Source organism: Solanum stenotomum, chromosome 7 (genome assembly GCF_019186545.1).
Source record: "Solanum stenotomum isolate F172 chromosome 7, ASM1918654v1, whole genome shotgun sequence".
Lineage (NCBI taxonomy): Eukaryota > Viridiplantae > Streptophyta > Magnoliopsida > Solanales > Solanaceae > Solanum > Solanum stenotomum.
Genome location: NC_064288.1, coordinates 61452687 through 61460780, shown reverse-complemented (window position 1 = coordinate 61460780; position 8094 = coordinate 61452687).

The window sequence follows — 8094 nt, the reverse complement described above, 5'->3', positions numbered from 1 at the left end:
CAAATAAGTAACTACTGAAGTAGTGAATGAAGTCTGGGGTATTGTGAGTAGTAGTGTCCTTAAAATAATAGTGAATTCTTTCCGCATGTGATTGAATTCTTATGTAGGGCTTGTAAAACCTTAAAGGTCAGCTCTTAATGCTCACAGGTCACACGAACTATTTGTCATATGAATTGTGTGTCTTATTGATATAATGTTGACTTGGGTCTTGTCCACCATGTGTGAAGTGGGAGATGTAAGTTTTGGGTCGTGGGTCGCCCATGTGGACCAACCCGACCCGACCCAATCTATTTCATGTCTTATCCAAATTAATTAATTAATAATTAATTGGATAAATCCTTTTAAAGGATAAGGCATAATAGTTACAGAGTAACTGTTCAACCTCTCTTTTAAAAGACTCCTAATGTGAGTGTTTTAATAAGAACTGAAAAAGGTGTAAGTAAAGAGAGTAAAACGTGTGAAATAGAAAACCAAAAGTAAGCGATCAGTAAGAAACAAATAATTGAGTTTCTGAGACGAATCAATCAGTACACAGAAGAAGTCTTCTAGTTTGTGAATAGATCTTTGTTTTCCAGTGATTCAAAGACGGACTTAAGAGCAATTCTGTCAAAGAAGCAGATCAACGACTTTCGCTGCGAATTACAAGGTATATCATACTCCATTTTTTATCAGATTAGTTTTTTTTTTATTATTATTAAAGTATGAAATGAACATCTTTTATTGTGCTTTGATATGAATATTTAAGTTTTATTTTATTGAATAAGTGAATGATTATTCTATTGTGCAATATAATATGGTGTTTAATTATTAGACATACAAATATGTGTGGTTATAGTCTAAAATAATTAAGTGTACACATTAAGAAGTTAAGTTCAAATTTTGGTTAAATATTTGATTCGTAGATGATGATGGATGCTTACCTGTCTTTTCGATTTTACATTCAAATATGACTCATTATGAGAATTGATTTGCTTGAATGTGTATGTCACATGCATAATTGTTAAAATTATTGCCTAAAGATATGTCAATAATAGACATGGTATCAAAAGTATCATTACTGACTTAAACAAAGTTGAAAAACTTAATGGTAATAATTACGACATCTGGAGTCGTAATATACAGTATATGCTGGAAGAGCAAAAATGCTCTGGGAGGTATAAACCATGTATTGAATCAACCAAAAGAAGGTAATACTGCACAACACCTTAGGGTGATGTCAAACATGGTAACTCAACTCAAGAGTGTTGGTCATATTTTTTTTTAGACGAGCAACAAGTTCATGCAGTAATTCGACCTCTTCCCAATAATGGGGAAAACTTGAAGGTTAAATTGACCCATAATCATGGCATCAAAACTTTTTTGATGATTGTAAACCATGTTGAACTTGAAGATGAGCACCTTGGTGCTGCTAAAAGCTGCTTCTAAATGCCTTTGTAGCAGAAACAAGTAGTACAAAATCTTCAGACTTCAAGCGTAAGAAAAATTGGAAAAGGAATGGAAAAAATAAAAAGGCTGAAGAAAGACCTTTTAAGAGAAAGAAAAATCCAAATTCCAAGAAAGGAAAATGACTTTTCAAGAAGAGAGACAAGAGCAAAATGAAGTGCTACAATTGTCGAATGTTGGGATATTTCACTCATGAATGCAATGAGCAGAAAATGTAGCATTTCGAAACGCATCTCAAAGTGCAACATATGATTTCGAGCACTTCTTTACAAGCTGAATTTTATCATATATGGATTGTAGACTCAGGATCCCTCGACCACGTGAGTCGAGATAGAGAGGCGTTTGTGGAGTTTCGTCGAGTTTCATCTAAATCAAGGTGGATCTACGTAGGAAATAATGCTAGGCTTGAAGTCAAAGGTATAGGCACTTACAAAGTGGACTTGCGTGGTGGCTATTCCTTGATGTTGCATGACGTCCTATATACTCCAGAGATTTAACAAAACTTAGTGTCTATGTATGTTCTTTTAGACGTTGGTTTTGATTTGGTTTTTAGTCATAATGGTGTTAGAATAACTCTAGATAATGTTTTATATGGTTTTGGACTTCGTTATGACCGTTTTATCGTATTAGATTGTAATCCTTCAACTTATGGCTATTATGTTAATTGTTGTGTAATGGCATGTTATTCAAGTAAAAATGATGTTCATGTTATTACATGGCATGCTAGATTAGGTCACATAAGGCAAGATCGAATGAATAGGTTGGCAAAAAAAGGGTATTTAGGTTCTTTCACCAAAATTGAAATGCCAACTTGTAAAAATTGTCTTGTTAGAAAGATTACGCGTAAACCATTTGGATAGGCTAAGAGAGCTGAGTTCCCACTTCAATCATTCATTTTGATATTTGTGGTCCAATGCATGTAAGGGCAAGGTCTGATGCTACATATTTCATTACATTTATTGATGATTTCACGCATTTTGGTTATGTCTATTTGATTTCTCATAGATTTGAAGCACTTGAGTGCTTTAAAAGATATTTGAATGAAGTTGAAAATCAATTAGATAAAAGCATAAAAGCTTTAAGAACCGATCGAGGACGTGAATATTTGTCAAAATAATTAGAAGAATTATGTATTGAAAAGGGTATTATCAGACAATTAACTACTCCTTATACACCTCAACAAAATGGTGTAGTTGAAAGAAGGAATAAAACATTATTAGACATGACAAGATCAATGATGGTGCAGGCAAATTTGTCTATCTCTTTCTGGGGAGATGCATTATTGACTGCAACTTACATATTGAACATAGTGCCTTCTAAGTCAGTGTCTTCCACTCCTTATGAACTTTGGACTGGTCATAAAATAAACCTGAATGATCTACGACTGTGGGGTTGTGCGGCATATATTAAAGATCATTTTGGTGAGTTTGGTAAACTAAGTCCAAAAGAATTTCACCAAATGAATGTGAAGACCGTTTTTCTCAATGAAGAATTAAACGAGGAAATCTACATGGAACAACCAGTAGGTTTCATTGTTAAAGGTCAAGAAAAGAAAGTATGTAAATTGAGAAGATCAATTTATGGCCTAAAGCAATCTTCAAGACAGTGGTATCTAAGATTTCATAAGGAGGTGATTTCATTTGATTTCACCATGATTGATGAAGACCATTACATCTATGTGAAAAAGTTCAATGTAAATTTTGTATTTCTTTCTCTTTACGTAGATGATATTCTATTAGCTAGAAATAATTTGGAGTATGTGAAAACTATCAAGTCATGGCTTTCAAAATTTTTTGATATGAAAGATATGGATGAAGCAGACTATATATTAGGTGTTAAGATCCAAAGAGATCGTTCCAAGAAATTTTTGAGTTTATCTCAAGAAACTTATATATAGAAAATATTGGAAAGTTTTCGAATGAATAGTTGCAAATCAATGGATACTCCTGTAGCAACGGGTGAAACTTTAAGCCTTGAAATTTGTCCAAATACTGAAAAAGAAAAGGAATACATGTCTCGAGTTCCTTATTCTAGTATTGTCGGGAGTTCGATGTATGCTATGATGTGTACTAGCCTAGACATTAGTTATGTCGTAAGTGTAGTTAGCAGGTATCAATCCAATCCTGGAAGAGATCATTAGAAAGTAGTGAAGAGAATATTTTGATACTGTCGCGCCCCGTTTTTCTCAAAACGGGTTCTGGTGCACGACCTAACAACTCNAGTTCGAAGAGTCGCCATGGGAAGGAAACAATAGACGAATGGATTTAATCTAGGTTTTGTACATTATTTAATTTCTATTTTTGTCTTGTAATAATTGTGTATAAACTCCTAACCCTAACTCTATATATATAAAATATAACTTGGGGATCGTCTAAGGGGGGAGGGGATTTACGTGCTACGTGTTTATTTTATTGCTATGTGGTTGTGTTAGAAAGCATGTTGATAGTTTATGTCCGCCCATTAGCTCACTGTTTTGATATTTCTCTGTGTTGACTAATTGGTTTTTTCTTAATTTTGATTTAAATATATGTCGTTTTCCTGTTGCATATCTGAACATATATTATTGACATTTAGCATAAAACAAATGATAAAACAAAAATATAATATTGTAATTAATCATCTATTTAATCTTTTATTTATAGTTCAAAGACGATCATGTCTTAATTGCTCACTATAATATGCTTTTGAATTAACTTTTAACCAACTTCTTAATTATTAACAATTAAACATTGATACATGTCTGCTCCTTTGTTCTATTTAATTAAACTGGCCCCTTTTATATAAAGATGAATAAATTGTGAACTTCGGCATAATTCATTTAAAAATATATTTTCTGCCGTTTTTCTTAGAAACCACATCTATATGTTTAAATAACTAAATAAATGATTTATATGTTCTCAAAAATTGTAAATCTTTCCAGTAAATTGGTTATAGAATTCATGCTCATAGGATATTCAAATAATTAAATTTGTATCTAAATTAGAATTTACGTGTTGAAATAATTTGTTAATTGTTTTATTTGTTATATGAAATTTAGAAATCGTGCCTATAGGAGCTATAATATTTTCAATCACGTAGAAATCACGTTTATAGAGTCTAATGTATAAGATCAGCATGTTAAGTAATTTGAGTCTTGAATTAATGATAATGTGTTAATAACCATGCTTAATAATGACGTGTTTTCATTTAGAAGTCATACCTTTTTTTTAGCATTGTTCACATAGTAACCATGTTGATAGAATTTAACAAACAAGATCAATTGGTTTAATTAAAACAGCCTGCTATAGTCTTTTCTTAGCACGTTAAATAATTAAAATAATTGTGCTGCATATTTTCTGCCATTGCTAACAATTCTGTGATATAATTTTCTCCGCCATTTAAGAATAAACTTATATTCATTTGCCCGCATGCTATAATCTACCCCCATTTAGATAAAAATAAAATTAAATCAATTTTGCTTGTAGTGTGATCGTTCTAAAATCTGTCCAACTTAACCAATTTTCTGTATCATAATTAGTTGATTTGCCATCTAAATTTATTTATTGATTAAATTTTGCATTTAATAAATTGACTGCTATTTAAATAAGTATCCGCATTAATAATTTGACATTCTACTATTCTGAAAATATGTCTTGTATCTCATGATCCATTTTCCCATTCACCTAAATCTAATTAATAGTTACATTCTGCATGTCTTTTGAAGTATGCTACTTTAAATTAGTTGACTTAATTAAAGCTTGCTCAAAATTTTAGTCTTTTGCATAGAATAAATGTTTGGCTGCCTAAATCAACTGAGATAAAATATAGATTATGCACTATGGCGTATCTTTCTGCCCTTTCATTAATATTATTATTTTGTTTGCTCGCCTGTTTGTATGCACGCACCTAGCATGAAAACCTTTTACTTTATGTGTGTTTGCTAGCATGTTAAAATTAAAATCTAGAGGCCAATATGAGATCCTACGTGCTAAATGCTCGTCCAAATTGTTTGACTTGGTGTCTAGGTGGGCCTATTATATTTTTATTTTGTCTAAATTCACCCTAATAGCAGTCCAATGCCTCTTGGACCTTAAGCGGGGACGATAGGCACCTTTTAGAGACGTAAAGCATGCGGTGGTGGGGTAGGGGTAGTTTAGGCCCTATGGATATGATGACATCGACTCGGTCTAAATGACAAACCTTGGTTTTGTCTGTCCCTACGAGAAGCCGACCGAAATAAAAAAGTCGAGTGCTGATCCCTAAGTCCTCCAGAGTCTCCCTTTCCTTTTCTCCCTTTATTTGTTATAATTATTTGGGGTAGTTTAATAAAATAATAATAATAATAAAAAAAATGTTTATTTTATCTAATTGTGCAAATTTCTGTCCCCTCGCTCATCTTTTATTAATTGTGTAATATTTATTTGTTATTATGTTATCACTTAGTTTTGCATGTTTAATTAATCAAAAAATAAATAATTAAAATAGCCTTAATTGTTTAATATTAGTTATCACCTAGTCATTATGCTAATTAAATAAAATAATAAATGAAGTGACCATAATTGCTACTTGTAACCCCCATATATTGCATGAGATACGGCCGGGACCCACATTTGTGGACCTCGAGGGATGCCTAACACCTTCCCCTCGAGGTAATTTGAACCCTTACCCGATCTCTGGTTCGTTGACCTTAGCTAGACTTAGGTAGGTTAGATAGGTGCCCTAACGCGCCTTAATTTGTTAGGTGGCGACTCTTCATCACCCAAAGCCCAAAAGAGTTGTTAGGTCGTGCACCAGAACCCGTTTTGAGAAAAACGGGGCGCGACAGATACTTGAAAGGAACTGCATATCATACACTATGTTATAGTGGATCTGATTTGTTCATGAGATGTTATATAGATGGAGATTGGGCTAGTGACCGGGATGATATAAAATCAACATCCAGTTATGCTTTCTTAGTAAATGGTGGTGCTATTTCATGGAAAAGTAAGAAGCAAACTTTCACAGCTCTTTCAACCATGGAATTTGAATTTGTGGCTTGTGTGTCTGCAGTACAAGAAGTTGTTTGGTTAAAGAGATTCTTTGAGCATTTGAGTATTGCAAAGAATTCTAAGGGTCTCATGATTCTATATTGTGATAGTCAAGCGGCTATCGCATACACAAAGTATCCTAAGTATCAAAGCAAGACCAAACACATCGACATCAAGTATAACTTTGTGAGAGACGTAGTGGCAAGTGGAGAAATAACTTTGCAATATATTCCTACACGTAAAATGATAGCTGATCTTTTTACGAAGTCCATCTCTAGAGAATTGTTTGAAAAACATGTTAAGGCTCTAGGTTTGTGTAGGATTTTATGATATTTCAGTATTGTAAAATGACTTGATTGTTATAGTATTCTTTTCTCTATAAAACTATTGAATTTACGTTCAAATGTAGTATGCATGTAATATTTGATAAATAATTAAAATGTGCAGAGGTCGCGAGATTGTCTCTCTCATACGAGCAATTGCCTCTTACGTCGGGGAACATGAAGAGATGAGTTTCACCACCATTTTATGACTTGTTTTGTGATCCAGACAAAAGTTTCACCATGAAGATGAGTTTAAGGATCACTGAAGAGAGAAACTAGGGTTGAACATCTAGAGATGTTTAGACCAAGGTCTGTACGATATTGAATAATCGAAAGAATGAGACACATACACCAATCTATGGTGTAAACATCGTAGCATGTGTTTCATACCACGTGTGTCAAGCAATCAATGGGTCAATGAAATAATATTCCCTACTTCTTCATTGTGTGAGACCTAGAAAAGTTAAAATGACTTTTACAATGGAATACCCTTTGACCTTTTGTTGTTTCTTAAAGTTTCAAATCGGTGTTGCTACTTTTGCATGTTACTAATAGCCATGAGCAATTCGGCAATACATTACATGTCTAGGAAAGCAGTTGATATGGAACAGATAGATTGCCGAATCGCTCAGAGCTATATGTAGCATGTTACTATCTGTTCCATAATAACTGCTTTCCTAGACATGTACTGTATTGTTGAATCGCTCATGCCTATTAGTAACATGCTAAAGTATCAACACTCATTTGAAACTTCAAGAAACAGCAAAAGGTCAAAGGGTATTTCATTGAAAAGGTCATTTAAATTTTTCTGGGTCTCACACAATGAAGAAGTAGGGAATATTATTTCATTGACCCATTGATTGCTTGACACACGTGGTATGAAACACGTGCTACGATGTTTACACCTTAGATTGGTGGATGTGTCTCATTCTTTCGATTATTCAACATCGTATAGACCTTGGTCTAAACATCTCCAGATGTTTAACCCTAGTTTCTCTCTTCAGTGATCCTTAAACTCATTTTCGTGGAGAAACTTTTGTCAGGATCACAAAGCAAGTCATAAAATGGTGGTGAAACTCATATCTTCACGTTCCCCGATGTAATAGGTGATTGCTCGTGTGAGGGAGCCAATCTTGCGATTTGTTTGACACTCTTTATTTCTTTATAAAATATCACATGCATACTACATTTGAACATAAATTTAATAATTTTATATATAAGAGAATATTATAACAATCAAATCATTTTACAATACTGAAATATCATAATATCCTACGCAAACCTAGAGCCTTAACATGTTTTTCAAACAATTCTCTGGAGAT